Here is an 18,323-nt window from a genome sequence, read left to right on the forward strand (position 1 = left end):
GCCATTTATGAATGGGGTAAATTATTGCATATCAAAAAGCCTGCACGGGTGTCTCCCAGAGTGTCACAATCTACATAATCAGCCAAAAGATCGCCCTGAAAGACACGGACACAGTGTACAAACATTAGGAGGATTAAGTAAAAGAAACATGCACGCCGAGGACACCCAGCAGCCAGTTCGAGGATCCATACAGTGACGCTGCCCTATTTGTTATGGAATAATTGTGAGGCTCGCGCGCGGATGCCGGCTATGTGTTAGTGAAACGTTAACACACAGTTTAATGTGCCATCAGCTCTGGGATCGAGTGTGCTGCTGGCCCCAGAAGCTGAGTACGGAAAACCTCCGCCTGTGAACCCTGATGTGCCCAGGCGCCCCTGTGTCTCTGAGGGAGATGTACTTTTCACACTCCTGATTATTGACAGGATTCACTGGCGGGCAAAAACCCTCAGACTGATAACACGGTAAAGGAACCTTGATAGAGCAAAGGTTAATCCGTAGGCTTTCGTTTTTTAGGTCTCGCCTGATCCAGCGCTTGCGCTGCCCTGGCCGAGACATTTTGTATACAGGCTTTTCAAAGTGCTGCCGTGGCCTAAAGCTTCAGTGCATGTGAACATGCACGCGCACAGCGCCATGTGTCTTTCCTCCGTAGCACGCGATCGTAATCGCGATCGCGATCACTTTCACTTTTGCGGCCGCGTTGCCAAAGCTTGTTATCCCCATGCCCCTGGGTCCAGCCTCCTTGCTTACCCCCCTACCCTGAGTGCATCCACCTGCGCTCGTCTTCTGACCCTGCCCTCAGTAACGTCCTTCTGCCCTGCTGACCGCGGTGCGCATGCTGCCACCACTCCCGCGTCCTGCCCTTGCCCTGCCGCCGCACCATGAAGTGGCTCAACACACTGAGACATCAAATAATTGACAATTATATCAAAACTACCAAAAAGACCTACCAGTTTTAAGACTCTTCATTTTCAAAGCCCGCCATCAGGCTCTGCGCCTCGAGGCCTAATGTTGGATGGAACAAGAAGAATGAAAACCCACCTCGTCCATCTCCCACCTGCTTACAAACCAGTGACTCCACACACATAGTCGCGGTCTCAAAGTCTGCACAGCTTGAGATATGCTCCGCCTCTGCAACCACGACCCACAAAGCACTGAGGTAGCCTCGCAATCCCATGAGGCTGCATACACACAAATGACTAAGAGAACATAATTATTGTTTGCTGTGAAGCGTTTGAGTTCAATCCGTTCTGATCAAAAGTCATTGGGCACTATTTTACCTGTTCTTCCATTTTCCTTTTGTTAAAACACGCTCGGCCAACTTAAAATACAAAATGGTCTTGTCAAGATTATTTAGAAACTAGCTTATTGGGGAGTACGACATGAATACATTGAAAAAGGTTTCTCTCTCTGGCTGGAATTTGACAGTCTGCTTAAGTGGCCAGCGGTGGGAACGGACAGACCGGAAGCACGTCCAAGTCCCGCCTCTCTCGTTTGGGTTCCTTAGACTTGCTAGATTTCTGATTCTCTGTGGTACGTTGCTTTGGGAATTACTCTTGCATTATTAAAGTTATCCACGTTATATAGAGGAAAATTTGGGGTGACGAAGTCTTCTCCAGGAAGACCATAAATTCCACCTCTGAAGTTCCTCGTGCACCGACCTATAACCCCGGTGGACCTATGGGAAAATCCCCAAACGGTAGAAGACACCTCATTCAAATTACGAACACGCCCATTCTTCAGTAATCAGATGATGAATGTTTTCACTTGTTTTTCTGTGTATCTACTGCACAACTGTTTGTGCCTATCTGTTTATTGCACTCCGTGCACCACCCACCTTCTTCCCACCAAAAATTCTGTCAGCCATGACAATCGTCTGAATAATTAATAGCCAATAGTAATTTTTATCTCTAATGATTGGTGGGTGCAAGGTCCGAGGGAACTCTCCCCAGCTAAGGGAGTCATTAGCTACCCGTAGGTGGTCTTTGAGAGGCGACAGAGCAAGCGCCAGGGATACCATGGACTAGACAAAACACGCCCAGCAGAAACAAACCCCCCAAAAAGCACTGTCTCGTGGCATGTGGATTAGCACAGCGAGCATAGCAACCGCGTCTGCAACTCGACTGTTGGCCATGAGAGAATGTATGTATTGCTGTTGTCTCGGAGACACAGCGCCAACAGCGAGGGCAGCATCACTTTCTTAATCGGCTCCCAGGCCTTCTGTTTCCCCTATCACCCAGGAGAAGGACTTTCAAATGTACGTCTACTAAAAGGACTGGCTTTAAGGTGGTCAAAATACAGATGTATTCAGCAATCACCCAAAATACACACTGATTAATTTGTGCCGGTGTTTTCAGGTGGTGGGCACCGGCACTCACTTTTGAGGACTGAGGCATGTTTTTCATCATCATACTTTGCGCTTGAGCCTGACAAGGAAATTGCATCTTTCTATAGCGCAAACCAAGTCAATGTTTTGCCAATGAGAGGCAACTGTAGGTTTGAAAAGTTACAAAAATGTAACCTGGAAATTGAGCCACTGTTCATTTACAGGTTACATTTGGATGAAATGCATATTGAATACACACCAACTCACGAGTAGCCTGATACTCGCGAAAAAGCGCTTCGGCGCCTCCTCAGGGGTAGTAAGCGCTAAGAAAATGCAATTACAATGCAATACAATTAGCATTTAATTCCCGTGTCGTGACCTCGGCTGAACTAACCAGGCAACATATGCTTTTGTTAGCTGGTGAGCTCGGTGCAAACACTTCTCTGCCACGTAAGTGGGAAGCAATTTATTAATAATCGTTGGCAAAGATTAAACAAGCATTTGCAATGCAATAGGTCTCGCATTTACGTGAGTTTGACCTATTGACATTGCAAATAACAATGCCTTTTATTTTTGTTTTGGTTTAAAAAAAAAAAAGGCATTGTTATTTACAATGCCAATAACTTAAACTCACGTAAATGCGAGACCTATTGCATTGCAAATGCTTGTTTGATCATTGTAATGCAAACACCTAATCACAACAAGAACTGCAAAGCCAACAAGCGTACATGCCTAACCTCTGGATTCCGTGAGAACAAATATACGGTGGGAAAGTAACAAGCGCACACATGTGTCACCGGCCACTTAAACATTTATAACATAAAAACAAACAAAATATACGATAAACGCTTTCACACAATCAAAGAGAAAAAAAACGCACAAAGCAAGGCAAACATTATAAAATGAAACCCATCTATTCTAACATCGAGTGAAAACGTTTTATAGCCAAAACCATTCAAGCAAAAACAAACAAACAATAACAGCACTCAAGCAGAGTGTTCGTCCCTGCTCATCCCCGCTGCAATACTCTATGGGAGTTAACTTGTATTGAAAGGTGGGACATTCCACACCCATCAGCCATTACCACACTCGCATTTTTAAATGACACACAGATAAGTCAATCCCAAGCAAAGGAGGAGTCAGCCTCGACAAAGTAGATCCAACAGATCGCCTACAGTGTAAGCGCTGTTAGGCTCGACCTAAAAATATAGGGGCTAATTACAATGTGTTAGGAAACGGCTCCGTGCCGTTTCCTAACGCATTGTAATCACTCAGTTGGATTCCTTTGCAACCGACCCATTTTGATGGTGTCAGTTGGAAAGGAATCCAACCGGTCATTCCGACTGGCCTCCGACGGGCTCGCAATGACCTCAGTAATCCCAAGGGCGTCTCTTTCCGGCGGAGGGATTACGATGTCGAATGCCAACAGCTTTTCTGTGGTGGCCTTTCCGACACAGAAAGGCTGTCAGAAGTCGACTTTTGGTTTCCTAGTAGGGCCCCAATGGCTGCATGGCCCCTGGTTGGTGGCCAAGGGGGCACCATAGTGATCCCTGCACCCTATGACAGGCACCCCAAGCTGCCTGCCACTTGATGCGGGGATGAACTGCACCTCTTTGTTTTATAAGGAGAGCATGCATTCAGGCCGTAATGCATGCTCCCATTGTTAAGAATAGGAGAGTGACCAAGCACTGTTCGGTTGCATCCTAATTGGTAGGTCGGGACCACCGACAGGTGGTCAGGCGGTCCCACAACCAAAACGATGTCGGGCAGACTAAAGTCAGCCTTCATCGTAATTAGGCCAATAGTGTTTTCTCTCTTAGTACTCCTACCAATCCGTATTCCTCTTCCTTTCCACTGCCCCTTAGGCCCCTCTCATGCACCCTGCGTGTTGTATAATGTATTGACACATTATATGCCAGTCTAAATATCAGAAAAACTGAAACTCACCCCCACTCCAATCTTACTGATCAAGCTATGCCCCTGCTGTTTATGATTTAACTAAGTGCATGGTTTGCTGAGAGTACAATGCCAAGAAGGCTGCAGTGGGGGTTTGGTTCAAGATTGGGTTGTCCATTGTGTGCCGCTTGTGACCCATTGGCAAAGAACTTGTATTGGTGGCATAGGTTGGCGGGGAGGTGGATTATTAGTTCAGGCGTGACTGCTGGACAGAGCTGTGGGCAGCCAATTCCATTTGGACTCGGTGTGTGGGGCTGCAGTCGTAATTCGAGGCTTGCCCTTGGAGAAAGCATGGCCTTGAGCATTCTTTAGTATTGAGTATGGGTTGGTTGCATGTAGCTTTAATGTCAGTTGTAGTTTTGCCAACATGGAAGGATAACACAGTTCAGAGTACGGGCGGATTTGGATGCCCTATGTGTTGAAGATTTCTGAACTGGATTGAAGAATTTGTACGCAGGTGGGGGGATTAAACGATACCAATGTGACTTCTGAGGGTTGAAACCTCTGAGAGGGAGGAATTAGATGTACTCAACGTCTTGTGATTCCAGAGCTCCAAACCCAGGGGATGCTTTTAATAGTCTTAAGATGTTGCTCCTATTTAAATCTTCCTGCAGGCCTTTTGAGTAATACTCTGGTATCAATAGTAACTTGAGATTTGCAGATTGGGACAGTCCATCCTGTCGCTGATTACATGTCCTGATTGAGTCTAGGTCTTCTAAAGGTGGTTTTAATATAGTTCTAGGGCTGAGTATCTTTTTTCCTCGATACTGATGGTGATCCGGTTGGTGTTCCCACTACTGGCCTTCTTGCGTTACCGATTATAACTCTTAGTTGATCATCACCCACCTGAGTGAAGCCACTCTGAGACCATGAGGGGGGCTGTTGTTGTTCCGGCAAGGTTGTTTGGGCTGCCTGCAGCCCACTTAGACTTGTGGTTCCATTAGGGGTCCTAATTGTTTCTACACTTTTGGCCTTTTCATGATGATTGGACAAATGTATCCTCAAACTATCAGAACGCATTTGCAGCTTTATTGAAACAGGCGTCGGTCCTCCAACTGAAGGAGCCGCGGATGTGAATTGCTACACTGCCACTCTGCTTATGTTACTGGCTATGTACGTCAGAAGCATTTATGAAATGCGGATGTGGTTGTGGAACACTCTCCTCATTGCTGCTTTGACCCAGGTTCTCTTTTATTTTTGTAAAAAATGGGTGCAGTTTGCAAGGGCTATTTGCCGTGTTAGTAATAGGTTTGTTTTGTTTCTTACACAGTCTTTTCTTTTCAAGCTTATTGAATGGGCGGGGTAATTGTGACTTGGATGTGAAGGACGGATTAGCTGTTGGGAACTGACTGAGGTCCTGAATTGTGTAACTTTACTCGTTGGTGGGATTCTTATCTAGAGAGATCTGTTGCGAGGTTGCTGGGCCGTGGCGTTTGGGTGGTAAAATACGTCTATTGAGAAGGGTATTAGGGACAATGTTGTCGTTTTCTAAAGAACTTGCTGTCTGCCATTGATCCCTTAACTCTGGGCCTATTTAGTTTTTTATGTTTGGTTCCGAGGAAATATAGTTAAGGGAATCCTGTATTGGATGCCCTCTTTTGCCTGTGACTTCAGACTAGCACTTTACTTTGCACAAGAGGTTGTTCCGGAACATTGGGAGAGATGACAAACTGTCTATATATGGAGAGCAGCAGCAGATGGACTGGACAAGGTTTGAGGCTGATTGAGTTATTACGATTAGCGTATTCAGGTTATCCAGCTTATTGTCAATACCAGATGTAAATACTGATAAAGTGTTTAGGAGGTTCACTTGTATGTCCAGTTTGTCCGAGTGGTAGTTTAGAGCCGAAACGGTTGACTGGAGTGGTTGCAGTTGTGGCCACCCTGCAGACGGAGAAGCAGGAATTTTGTTGCGGCTGGATTCTGTTTCCTGATTCGAGCACTAGTCAGGAACTTTGAGAAAGAACAATGGCTCCAAAAGAGATTGGTCATTTGGTTCCATGCCTTCAGGTTGTTATATAATGTCATTGGCTGCTTCCTTGTTGGATGGTTTTGAGGGTGAGAGTGGTTTTATCTTGCCCTTTGGGGACCTAGCCATTTGGCGGCTGGTAGGCTGGATGTGTTGATGGCGCTTGGTGATGACTTAGATGGATTCACATGATGGCTTCTTGGGACCTTGCGAGTTCTGTTTAAAGGGTTGTGCTACATGTTGCAGGGTTTCTTTGAGAGCTGATTCCGAACCGTAGATGGTTCTGTGGCTAGTGTTGGAAGTAGGTGATTACTTGAGAGTGTACCGGGAAGCGACTGTCTGCTAAGATGATGTTTAACTGTTGTAGGACATGGCTCTTTGTCAACTGCCTTGTGTTGGTCTAGTTGGTCTTTTATTCCTGCCACTGCCACACTATCACATAGCACGTCCTGGGTTGAAATTAGGCTTGTTTCGGGGGAGGGTAAATTGTTACTTCAACCTTTAGCTGTAATGGGCTGGCCATGGCACCAGGTGTTTTTTTTTTTAAAGTCCAAAAGTGTAGAGGCACATGAGCAAAGAGGCCCTGCTGGGCCAGTTGTATTCGTTGGTATGGTTGAGAAATTTTCCCTTGTTGTGGTTGCAGAGGTGTTGCCTGGGATCGTCCATGGAGCTGGGTCCTGCATTAAGAGTTTGGTGAAATTTGATGAAAATTGGCACTGTAGGTCATTTCCTGGGCTGGGTTAGGTGAGTTCACGAGATTATCTGTGAGACACACTGTGCCCACCTTGGCTTTCCTGCACTTTGCTGGCATAAGGGGAGCCCTCCTTTTTCTTCCCGATCACAGTTATTCTTGTATTATCTTGAACGGTGCCACAACACCTCCCCATAGCCTCTGAATTCTGCTTGGCAGTCTGGAGGGGAGGGGCACCAGCACGCTGATTGTTTCACCCATAGGTGGAGTCTCTGAGGGCATACCATGTAGTCCACTTTTTTCTCTGCTTGGTCTGGTCCTGGTTGCGAATTCTGCCACCTTCTGAGGTATAACGCTATTTCAGTGCTTGCTTTCTGAACACTTTCCCCACGTCTCCTTTACTGTGTCTTCATTTACTTTGTTTTTTCAAGTCGTTTTTTAGGTCTCGCTGAGACAGCGCAAGCTGTCTCTTTGAGACATTTTGTAAGTGGGTTTTCAAAAGTGCTACTCACATGGTTTTGCTGGCCTAGAGCTTGCGGGCACGATGGCGTGCACTTGCACAGCTGCTCCTCTGCTCCTTGCATTCCCCCTCCCTTCTCACCCAGCCCTTTGATGCTCTGCTCGCATCTTCCTCCTCCCTTCTCCTCCTCTTTTTTCGTCACTTGTATTCAGGCTCCTCGCATTCCCCCCTCCCTTCTCGCCCAGCCCTTCTTGTTTTTACTCCACTTCGACCTCTGGGTAAACATCACAAATCATTTAACGCGGTGTGTCAAAACAAACAGCTCCTTGCTCAATCCAATGAAAAACAATCATTGGCATAGCCAATAGGTCTCGCTTTTGGGACCTTATAAGTATTTAGTTATGCAACTGTTGCATGGCTAAACACTTATAAGGTCCCAAAGACGAGACCTATTGGCTATGCCAATGCTTGTTTACTGTTCTTTTCTGGCCGGTAATATGTATGAGCGCTGTTTTAATCTTTACTTTATTAATTGAGTTTCCATTTGGATTTGAATGTGGGCTTTATGTGAGAAGCAGGCAGGTTCTTTCCTTTCTCCCAGGATTATTATATATTATTTGACTTGTTGCCCCCTGGGGTAGAAGGAGAATGCATCGGGAGGACAAGGTGGGCCATTGCCGGGAGGCAAGCCGCAACGGCCTAATGCTTCCCGCTTCCACCTACACCTGGGGGACCGCGGCTCTGGCCTCACCCGCCTCTCCGCTCCACTTTGCATGTCTTCTCTTCCCAGGCTCTGCTCGCACTCATGGCCGACAGTTCAGGCCACTGAAGTCAACGTCTGAAGTGGGCCAAAAGTAGGTGGACCAGAACCAGGGGTCAAGGTGCCAGAGACATTGAAGCCGGCCACCGCCCACAGCGATGGAGCAGGAGCTGTGCCTGAGCTGTCCCCTATTGGGCACCAAGAGCCTCACTGACTTCGGTGTGAGGAGTCACTGGTACGTCACTGGTGCATCACATATGCGCAATGGAGCCAGAGATAGAGAATCTGATATAATTCATCCAGTGGTGTAAAAAGTTTGGTCATTAATAATCTGAATCACATCAATGACTAGATACACAGGGGCATAGGTATCATAGGGTTGTGTCACTTTTGCGCCATGCAATGTGGTGCAAGAGTGATGCAACCCTTAAGCGCAATTTATCAAGCGATGCAAGCCACGTGGCTCTGAGTGGCTTTATAAATCTGTAGTAATGCAATGCAGCGCAAATCGCTGCACTGCAGTACTCTGACCCAGGGAGGCGTTGCGTGTCTGGTGAGTGGGTGTTCCTATGCAACACCCATAGATTGCATCACATTCCAGATTATTCATTACTGCTAGACCTGAGAATGTTCCAAAATGCTACACATTCCCAAGGGAGGTAAAATGAGGAGAAATATCTTTATTTCTCTTCATTTATTCCTCTTTCTATGAAGCTCATAGAGAGAGAGGAAAATGTGTCGTGGTTTTGTTTTTGTGCATGAAGGTGTCCCTTTCAGCACAAAAACAATCAATCAATCAATCAGGAGTTTGTTAAGCGCGACTACTCACCCATAAGGGTCTCAAGGCGCTGGGGGGTGGGGTGGGGTAGCAGGCTCCAGTCCATCAAGGGGGGGTCTGTCGAAGAGCCAGGTTTTTAGGTTTCTTGCGAAGATGGGGAGCGATGTTGTCTGTCTGAGGTGGAGCGGCAGGGCGTTCCAGGCTCGGGCTGCGCGGAAGGAGTAGGAGTGGCCTCCTGATCTGGTCTTTCTGGTGCAGGGGACCACAGCGTAGGAGAGCTTGGCAGATCATAGGTTCTCTGGGGTGTGTGGAATTTGAGTCGGCTGTTCCAGTATGCTGGTCCGGTGTTGTGGAGGGCCTTGTGGGCGTGGGTGAGCATCTTGAACGTGACTCTAGCTTCGATGGGGAGCCAGTGGAGTGTGTGCAGGTGCTGGGAGATGTGGCAGTGTCTTGGCAGGTCAAAGACCAGTCTTGTGGGTCATTTTGGATGTTCTGTAGCTTGCGGTGAGGTTTTTGTTTATTCCGGCGTAGAGTGCGTTGCCGTAGTCGAGTCTGCTGGTGACCAGTGCGTGAGTGAAGGTCTTTCTGTGTTCGAGGGGGATCCATTTGAAGGTCTTACGTAGGAGGGTGTGGAAGCAGGAGGACGAGATGGAGTTGATCTGGCGGTCCATTTTGAGCTCGGAGTCCAGGATGATTCCCAGGTTGCGTGCTTGGTCCGTGGGGGTAAGCGGGCTTCCGAGGGCGGGGGCCACCAGGTGTCATTCCATGCGTCGGGCTTTGGGCCCATGATGAGTACTTCTGTTCTGTTGGTATTTAGTTGTAGGCAGCTGTTTTTCATCCATTTGGCGACGGCTTCCATGCCTTCTCGAAAATTGTGTCTGGCGGTATTGGGTTCGTTGGATAGGGAGAGGATGAGTTGGGTGTCGTCTGCGTATGACACAATGTTGAGTCCGTAGGTTCTGACGATGGGGGCGAGCAGAGCCATGTAGACGTTGAAGAGTGTAGGGCTAAGGGAGGACCCCTGGGGAACTCCGCAGGTGGTAGGTGTAGGGTCGGAGAGGAAAGGGGGGGTCTGACCCGCTGAAATCTGCCAGAGAGGAAGGAGCATATCCAGTTGAGGGCCTTGTCTTGGATCCCTGCGTCGTGGAGTCTGCATATTAGGGTGCGGTGAGAGACTGTGTTGAACGCCGCTGAGAGGTCGAGGAGGATGAGGGCTGCTGTTTCTCCTTTGTCCAGTAGGGTGTGGATGTCATCTGTTGCAGCGAGGAGGGCGGTTTCTGTACTGTGGTTTTTTCTGAAGCCTGATTGGGAGGAGTCGAAGAAGTTGTGCTCTTCGATGAATGTGGTGAGCTGGCTGTTGATGCCTTACTCAATGACTTTCACTGGGAACGGGAGCAGGGAGATAGGTCTGTAGTTTCTGAGGTTGGTGGGGTCTGCCAAAAGTTTCTTCAGGAGGGGTTTAACCTCGGCGTGTTTCCAGTCGTCGGGGAACGTGGCGGTTGCCAGGGAGCAGTTGATGGTGTGGCAGAGCATGGGTACGAAGGTATCGGCGGCTCTGTTAAAAATGTGGTGGGGGCAGTGGTCTGTGGGGGCCCTGGAGTGGATTGACTTCATCATCTTCAGTGTGTCTTCAGTGGTGAGAGCTGTCCAGTTGTTGGTCGCTGGCTTCAGGGTGTCGGGGGTGGTTGGTGAGGGTTCAGTGTGTTGGTTGTCTTCGTCGAGGTTGTCGTAGATGTTCTTGATTTTGTGGTTGAAAAAGGTGCTGAGTTTGTTGCAGAGGTCTTGTGAGGAAGGGATATCGATGGATTCGCTGGTGGGTTGGGCGAACTCCTTGATGATGTTGAAGAGTTCTTTGTTGTGGTGTACGTGAGTGGAGATTCTGTCTTCAATTGCTTTTTTCTTCGTTTTCCTGATGAGTTGGTGGTGGCTCTGAAGTTGTTGTAGGCTTTTGTGGATTTGGTGTTCCTCCAGGATTTTTGGAGGCAGCGGCAAGTGCGTCTGGACTCTTAAAGTTCAGTGGTAAACCATCTGACTTGCCTGGCGTGGGTGTTGTTGTTTTTCTTGAGGGGGCTATGGTGTTGGCGCTGTCGGAGATCCATCTGTGCAGGGTTCGGGCTGCGGTGTTGGGGTCGTCGTTTTCCGTGATGGTTGGGGTGGAGTTGCTGAGTGATGAGGTTAGCTGGTCGTCAGTGATTCTGGTCCAGTTTCTTCATGGGAGCAGGTGCAGGTGTCTGTGGATGGTGGGTGTTCTGAGGGTGAAGTGGACGCATCAATGGTCAGTCCATGGGAGTTCAGTTGTGTGGCTGAAGGTGATGGAGTTACCTGTTGTGAAGATGGGGTCATGGGTGTGTCCTGCTGAGTGGGTGGGTTCAGTCACGATCTGGCAGAGTCCAATGTTGTGGAGGTTGTCTAGCAGGGATGTGGTGCTGGGGACCAGTTGTTTGTCGAGGTGGAAGTTGAGATCTCCCAGTAGGGTGTAGTTGGTGGACGTGATGGCATGCAGGGAGATGATGTCCGTCATGGAATTGGCGAAAAGTCTGCGGGGTCCAGGGGGTCGGTAGATGAGGGTTCCTTGGAGGTTGGTGGTAGAGCTGGCCAGGATACCCGTAGGGTGAAAGTGCGCTATACAAGATTATATACAATACAATACAATACAGTATCTTGAAGTGAAGGTGTTCCATCAGGTCTGTGGGCTCGTCAGGGAGTGTGCTCACACAGAGGTTGGATTTGTGGATGATGGCGATTCCTCCTCCCGGGCGGGTGGGGTGGTCCTTCCTGGGGTTCTTGTATCCCTGGGGAATGGCGATAGCGATGTTCGGTCCCGAGGTGGTGTTGGTCCATGTTTCGGTGAAGAACGCTACTTCTGTTGTGGTGCTGTCGAGGAGGTCCCAGATATCGGTGGCGTGTTTGTCGAGGGATCGGACGTTGAGGAGGATGTATTGCAGGGTCTTCGATTGGGTTGTGGTCTTGCGGGCGGGTTTTGCCGGGTCCGTGGTCTTGGCGGTGCTGCAGGTGTGCCGGCAGCGGTGACAGCTGAAGGGTCCGTGGGTGTCGGCTGGTGATGCTAGCTTGCAGTTGTTGTTGCGTCCTGGGTTGAGAGCGTGGAGTGCCGCTGGGTCATAGCATTGGCCTTGAGGAGGTCCAGGGTTCCTGCTGCTGGTCATGGTCGGGTCCCGGACGGGCGCAGATGGACTTGCCTTTGGTGCACCTTCGGTGCGCCAGTGGCACGCCCGCTACCCACATCCGCTGCCCGGATGCGTAGTGGCCACCATTAAGTAGGATTTGGGGAGGGCTGGACAGCTGGGACCTCGGAAGCGGGGAGGGGAGCTGGATTGGGCCGGTCGCGTTGGTCGTGCTTAGTGAGGGGCCGCGGGGGCAGCAGCGGCAGGGAAAAACGGGCAGAAAAGGTAAAAAGAGAGGAGAGAGTGAAAATGAGGCAGTGAAAGGTGCAAGAAAAATATGGGAAAGACACAGAAGGAGAGTGAGAGGGGAAGATTAAATCTGAAAAACGAGTGAAAACGGAGGAAAGACACAGAGGGGGAGTGAAAGGGGGAGATTGAAATCAGTGAAAAACAAGTGAAAATGGAGAGAAAGAGCGGGGCGAGAGAAAGGAGACAGAGGTCCACTGGACCATTAGGGATGAGGCACAAGTTAAACCTGTGGGTGGAGGAGGGCCTCAAACACCAGCACTTGAGAGTGCAGGGGCTCGGGGGAAGGCTTCACTTGATGGTGGAGCTGCGAGTGGGGAGAGCAATTTCACTGACAATGAGTCAGCTTACAATGTAGGCACCCTTACACCACAGTGTAAGAGTGCCTGCATTGGCACAAAGCAGCACATTGAGCACCAGTGGTGGGAAAAGACAGGAATGATCTGTATTATGTGAAATACAGCACATTCCTGTGCTCTCTCTGTCATGCAGCATAGCAAGGTAGCTTGCTGTGCTGCACGACAATGATGATTATGCCTCACAGTCACTTGAGAGATTTATTATTACAGCAGCATTATACTCATATTTTCTCATCCAATACACCCATTTTACACTTCCTTGCTACATTTCTCTCTCATTTGCTAGTTATGCAATGGGAAAGGATTATGTTAAGTTATCTAAACAGCATGTGAGCTGATGGTCTCACGTTCTTATGTTCAGTGATACAGATTCTTTAGAACAGTAAGATTTTCAGATTATAGCGATAATTGAGTGTATGCTTGTTTCTGATTCAGGTGATTCTCAGAAGAGCTTTAGTTTGTATGAAAAGGTAATTCATAACAGGTTTTACTTCTTCTAGAGGAATGTAATAGTTTTCTGTACAGTTCTTGTCCTTGAAAGTGCAGAGGTGAGCAGGAAGCATAAAGGATAATCAGTGAAGCATGTATTTATTTATTTAGTAATTTAATGCATCAGAAAACTACATTAATCAGAAATTGTTCCCATTGTCCCCCAATGCTCCTTGCCCAATGTCCAACACATCTTTCTCCTTAACATAACAAACAAAACACAAAATGAGCAATCACAAGTAATGCATGTCATATTGCACTTGTAGACACAGTCTCTCAGTCTGGTAGGTCGTTTTCTCTCCTTTGAAGTTCTCAATCATTTAGCATCTAGAGGTTCTGATGATGATCCTTGTACTACCAAATAATTTTTCAGCATAACCTCTTTTTTCTGTTTTGATAGTCTCTCATTGTTTCACCATTTCCTGTCTTCAAGGAGTGCTGCACTTTTCTAACACATAGTATTCCCTTGGCATCAGAACATTTTGAAAGTCCTTTAGATATTATTCCTGGTAATTTGACCCTGACCTAATCACCTTCTTTGAAATCAACTTGACGCCTCCCTTTGCCAGCCTTCACACTCACATACTTCCTTTGTGCACTCTCCCACCTGTCTTTTTATTGCCCTCATTTCTCCTCAGGAACTGACAAATCACTTGTCCCTGGGAAAACCTACGTACTGATTGTCAAGCAGAACTTCAATAACGAGAAAGGGGAAACATTTGTGATGGCATTGGGAGTTGTACAAATATGTATATACAGATGAAGCTGAAGGCAAATCAAAAGACATTCGTTTAAACTTATAGGCTCCGCCATGGGTAATACATGAGGTAAGATGGTGACTCCCACTGTAATACAATCTGGTGTTAAACTGACAACATACACAATGTTAAAAAGAGGTAGTCCACTTTAAGAGAACTTAACATCTCCAAAAATATTGGGCAGAGAATATCTTTCCACCCAGATTCTCTCATTCAAATATCTTAAATCAATACACATCCTCAAAACTCCATTTCCTTTTCTTGCCAGCACCACATGTGACAGCCATTCTGAACTCTCAATGGGTTCCATGATACCTTGTTGACACAAGGATTCTAAATCTGCCTCCAACGCATTCCTCATGGCAAGAGGTACTTGTCTCAATTTATGTACCACTGGACACTCACCTGAATCTGATGAGAAAAACCCTTCATCTTGCCTAGTTTATCACTAAAAACCTTGGAGAAAGCCACTTCTCACTCACATTTGTCCATAATCCACACTGACATGCACTCCTTTTTCAACAGCCCTTGCTGAGAGCTGCTTGGATCCAAAATTATCCCTAAATTCCAACCCAACAGACATGACCCAGCCTTGACTCTTTATATGATACCAGAGGTCCAGTTCTCTTTTAAGCATAAAAGTCTCCCAAAACATCAATTGGCTTACCCCACTATGCAACAGGCCTGATATGTGGTTATTTAAGAGTGACATTCAGTTTTTGTTTCATTGCTCTGGTCCTATTAGTGTAAAGAAAAAAAACAGAGTCTACCATTATCAACAAGCGAACATCCAAAATGCCAATTTGACAGTAAGGTATTCTAGCAGAAAACACATTCACTTGTAACATTTCATCCACATTAGGCTCCTTGTACTCCCATGTCTGTTGCTCACACCATGAATCATCATAACTACATGATCCTCATCCGACTTTGACTGCATTCCCAATTCGGAGCTGGTGTCTATCCTGAGAACATTCTTAGATTGAGATTTCATGCTCTAAACTTTAGATTTACAAACTTTGGCAAAATGCCCCTTCGAGGAATTGCCTAATTAATTTCTGCTTCCACAACTGTAGCATTCCAAATACTTTTGTTTCGCATCATTATTTCTCTACTTTCTCTTTTACCCTTCCTCAGTCTGAAAAACATGAACCTGAGTACTTATGTCAATTTGTTTCATATATGATGATGTGGCCTCTACCCCTCCAGCAATTTCAATAGAATTATCCAACGTCAAGTTTTCAGTTAACAACTTTTCTTGAACCTTTCTAATACTGGTTTTCTCTACCACTTGAACCCTTATTATTTCATCTTCAAATGTTTTAGACACCAAAATTCTGTAAATCACTAACAAAACATTTTGCAGATTCACATCCTAAGGATGTCTTATGAAGAATGTATTTATGCCTTTCCATTATAACTTTTTAGTTTTTTCTTAAAATGAATGTCCAGCATCTTAACAGCAGTGTCATATTTGTCAACTGCATCTCCTTCCCGAACACAGTTAAATCACGCCGATGTTTCAATACTTTCCTTCCTTCAGTTCACAAAGAATGCTGCAATAATGTTTTTTGAGGAATCACTTTATCTTCAATTGCCTCCAAATATTCCTCAAAACCCCATATCCACAATTTCCATTTAACAGGAGGGCTGACAGAAAGGCAGGAGGAGGCATTACATTTCGTTGCATGTTGAAACTAAAGTCAGATATCAATAAAAATAAATAAGAAATACAAATGCGGCTTCAGAATCTAGTTGCAGATAAATAAAGTCCGGTTGCTGGAGTGAACAGTACTGTGGGGCAGATTTATGTTGCACTTGCGCCACTTTTGCGCCGCCGTTGCGTCACTTTTGTGACGCAGCAGCGGCGCAAATCCTGCGCCATGGTGCGGGGTATTTACAACGTGACGCATCTGGGAGATGCGTCACGTTGTAAAGCCCTGCGCCACATGTAGGCGTTCCAGGGCAGGTGGGGGGGTTCCGGCGCAGGAACGCCTCCTAAAAGTGGCTGAGTGAAATCTACAAGATTTCACTCAGTCACTTTTAGGCCCATGCTGCGTCAAAACCCTGCGCCTGCTTGAAGCAGGCGTAAGGATTGACGCAGCATTGTACAGATAGGGCCCCCCAGAGCATTGCTGGAGCTGCGTCGCACTTGCGACGCAACTCCAGCAATGCGCCACTTTTACGGCACAGATGCGTCACGCATCTGTGCCGTTTTTGCCCCACGGTGCGCCGCATTATAAATGCGGCGCATCCATGGTGGCGCAGCTGTGGCGCATAATAACTGGCGCATCTCTGCTGATATGCAGGGATGCGCCAGTTATCATAAATCTGCCCCTATGTGTTTATAATCACTGCATCAATTACAGACCTTTTGTCTAGTTGCTGGTGTGAAAATCACCGCTACTGTAATCAGGACTACAAGTTTATACCGGCTGCTGCAATATTAGTAGGATACTCCATGGTGTGTTTATCAATGTGATAAGGGTTAATCCGCTCTGTGCTGTTGTGAAAATCACCGATCCACACATTATCATCCACACCCCATACCGTAATGCCTTAAAACAATACATTTCCTTTTCAACAATGACACCACCGTCATTCTGTCACCTGTGATGGCGTAAGCAAGCATGTTTCAGCTCCTTCACTTGATAAGCCCAAGAGAAAATGGCGGCCGTTGTTGATGTCACCATACACATCCTGTTGCCTTTGTGATGCCAATAGAAGCACTGCTGTGCGACCCCTACCACGTGGCTGCAACTAACATCACATGCAAGGAACCCAGACGCAAACTCTCTCTGATAGGATCATCGGATGCAAATCCTCCTGACACGGCTCTTATGCAGACTCACCCTGCCAGTTATGAAGTGTGCGAGTTGCACACAAGGTTGAGACCCGCTCGTCACTACTGAAAAATCGACCAAGAAATGCTTGACAAATTCCTTTTCATGTATGTTACTTATTTCTCCTTAGAAGATCATACCTAATACCAGCAGGTCTGAGACAGTGGCGTAACGATAATTGAGGGGGGCCCCCCTGCATGGTGCGTGGAGGGGCCCCCTCCGGACTCTATCAAGAGCTCTCCGGCTGGAGTGCAGTGCCGAGGGGGCCCCCTGGAGCTTGGGGCCCCCCCCCGCACTGCGGGGAATGCGGGGGCCTGTGTTACGCCCCTGGTCTGAGATCCAATTGGCAACTGACACACTTTGGATCTCACCACAGGACATTCCACTTCCATTGTCCCCCCAACATTTGATACCCAAGACCCAACACAGTTACCCTGCCAAAAACTGCAGTTATTTGGGCAAAGGAAAGACCCTAACACACCACAAGGTGGCAGGTTTTATCGCAAGGTTCCTCCTTTAGCTTCAGAATTAATAAAGGACATCCTCCTACACCAGCATATTTGGTCAGTATGGCGTGGAATCAAATATATACAGAAGGGGAGAAAAATAAGTTAAAACTACCTACAAGTAGACAAGAGGCTGTTATCCTGTCACTAGTTGGTAGGGTTAAAACACGAAACTGAAGGGAAATATTTCAACCCTGCTAGGAGACTAGGATCACAGTTACATTCTTAATTAAACAGTTCCATTGGCAACAATTTACTGAGCTATTGCAGTATGAAGTTACATGCCATCATTAGGCTGAATAACCATGGATGAAAACACAGCACACCTCCGTTCTCTGATTTTGTAGCATACATACCGTGAAACAGTTTAGCTGTGGGAGTGGTTACATACAGAACAATATTTTCTCTGATGACAAGGGGGGAGGTTTAAACTCACCCCCTAAGATTATAGTGAAACCCGAGTTAGGGCTTTCTTTTTACCTCGGTGAATTCTACTGCGCTTATTCCTCCTTCTATACTGTTATAGATGCTGTGGCTGACCATGTGGGCTGTATTTGATGAGGAGGACACAGGTCAGAACATACTGACCACAACCTGACGTCTTGACACCAATCTAACATGAACACTTGCACAAACAAATGATTAACACTATCTTTGCACCCTGAAATGCAATCACTTCAAAACAGCTTTATATGATTGTGGTAGAATAGTTAAGAAAATATGGTGGGCACAAAGTGATGGGCTAGGATGCAGCATTGAGTGATCCCCAAAGGCAGAGCTTATTTCAAGCATTCACCATACTGTTGTTTGTTGTAGCTGATACCCAGAGTGGGACAGGTAGGCCTAGATTTTGGTTCAGTGATCTGTGTAAGCCATACCTTACTGACAAGGTCAAAATAGGATGAAGCTGATTTTGGGTTGTTTATAGGCCCTTCTGGAAATGTCTTCACTGGCCAGCACGTGCTGGACTATTCCCACGAGGAGCAGGAACAGTAGCGATTTG

General features: G+C 47.0%; 1 protein-coding gene across 1 annotated transcript in view; it reads left to right on the forward strand.

Annotated features, from left to right (window-relative positions):
• The window catches only part of MYOM2 (myomesin 2), a 586,141-nt gene that overhangs the window by 33,804 nt on the left and 534,014 nt on the right, over window positions 1-18,323 (forward strand). The gene's annotated exons all lie outside the window — the stretch shown is intronic.

The sequence above is a fragment of the Triturus cristatus genome, chromosome 6 (genome assembly GCF_964204655.1).
Source record: "Triturus cristatus chromosome 6, aTriCri1.1, whole genome shotgun sequence".
Taxonomy (NCBI): Eukaryota; Metazoa; Chordata; class Amphibia; order Caudata; family Salamandridae; genus Triturus; species Triturus cristatus.